General features: G+C 43.8%; 1 pseudogene; it reads left to right on the forward strand.

The window, feature by feature from the left end:
* Positions 1-987: 987 nt before the first annotated feature.
* LOC100966067 overlaps positions 988-1,545 on the forward strand; it is a 5,367-nt pseudogene continuing 4,809 nt past the window's right edge.

Here is a 1,545-nt window from a genome sequence, read left to right on the forward strand (position 1 = left end):
GCCGAGCCGTAATAATCTGTTATTTAACAAACATGTATATGACACACAGTATGTGCTGAGCAGTGTTTTAAACATTTTACAATGATCAACTTGTTTAATCATTTAATAATTCTCACTGAGTTTTCCTGTGGCTCCTTTTTGTAATTTTTGTTTATTTATTTATTTAGAGACAGAGTCTCACAATGCCACCCTCCATAGAGTGCAGTGGCATCACAGCTCACAGCAACCTCAAACTCCTGGGCTTAAGTGACTACAGGCGCCCACCACAATGCCCAACTATTTTTTTGTTGCAGTTGCCATTGTTGTTTACCTGGTCCGGGGTGGGTTCCAACCTGCCAGCCTCAGTGTATGTGGCTGACGCCGTAACCACTCTGCTACCAGCACCGAGCCTTTCCTATGGTTCCACGTCAATGAAAACCACCTGTCTACTTGTGTGAGTTAGTCTTCCTCCAACTAGTTAGTACATTTCCTTAAATGAGTTATTTTCCTTTGCCTATTCATGAGTTTGACTCCTTAGCAGTTAGGTCAGATTATTAAGGGCACTGGCCCCATATATTGAGGGATTTGAACCCCGGCCCCGGCCAAACTGCATCAAAAAAATAGCTGGGCATTGTGACGGGTGCCTGTAGTCCCAGCTACTAGGGAGGCTGAGGAGAGAAAACTGCCTAAGCCCAAAAGCTGGAGGTTGCTGTGAGTTATGACACCACAGCACTCTACCGAGGGTGACAAACAGAGACTCTGTCTCAAAAAAAAAAAAGATGTCTTGAACAGTAGTAAACCAGTGAGTGATGGAAGACTAAAACGTTTTTGCTTTTGTGGATGAGAAGTAAACTAGTTGCAGAACTATTATGCTTTTGCTGAGGTATAGAAAAGAAGGCTCTTTGCCCCAAACTTCCCTGAGCTCAAGGGCCAATTTCTTCCAACTATTAGGGGCTGAAAGTAATGCAGGCCAGGAAAATAGTTTTCCTCAGAGTCCTATATAGTGATATGAATCAGACAGGCCCCCAGGACCTCAGGAAAGTAAGCAGATAAGTCAAAAATTCACAGCACAGACTATATAGAACAGAGCTTCCTCAGAGAAGCAATCTTTGTTCCAGGTTTCAAGATATATGCCCTGTCTTCTACCATTATCCTTTTACTCTCACCTAGCACTAAGCAGATCAGATGCTCTTGGCTAACTCAGTGGGGAGCTCCAGAGCAAAGATTACCTATTTGAGGTATCCCACATTGGGCAGAAATAGTCAGCACCACTGCCATGCACAGTCATGGGTTGGACACTGTTTGAATCTGCTCTCCATCCCCTCTAGAAGATCGTACAAGAAATACGGCCTTAGATACAGCTTCTAGACTCCATCAACTTACCTCTCTTGGCTGTTGTGCCACTCTTAAGAAAGATTTGGGAGGAAATATTGTAAATACTTTAAATCTTTTTTAAGAGCCCAGCCAGAATTATTTTTGTATTAAGTAAATAAGATCTTGTTTGCCGGCTCGGAGCCTGTGGCTCAAGCGGCTAAGGCACCAGCCACATACACCTAAGGTGGCGGG

This window comes from Otolemur garnettii, unplaced genomic scaffold (assembly GCF_000181295.1).
Source record: "Otolemur garnettii isolate 467f Iridium unplaced genomic scaffold, OtoGar3 scaffold00110, whole genome shotgun sequence".
Classification (NCBI taxonomy): Eukaryota; Metazoa; Chordata; class Mammalia; order Primates; family Galagidae; genus Otolemur; species Otolemur garnettii.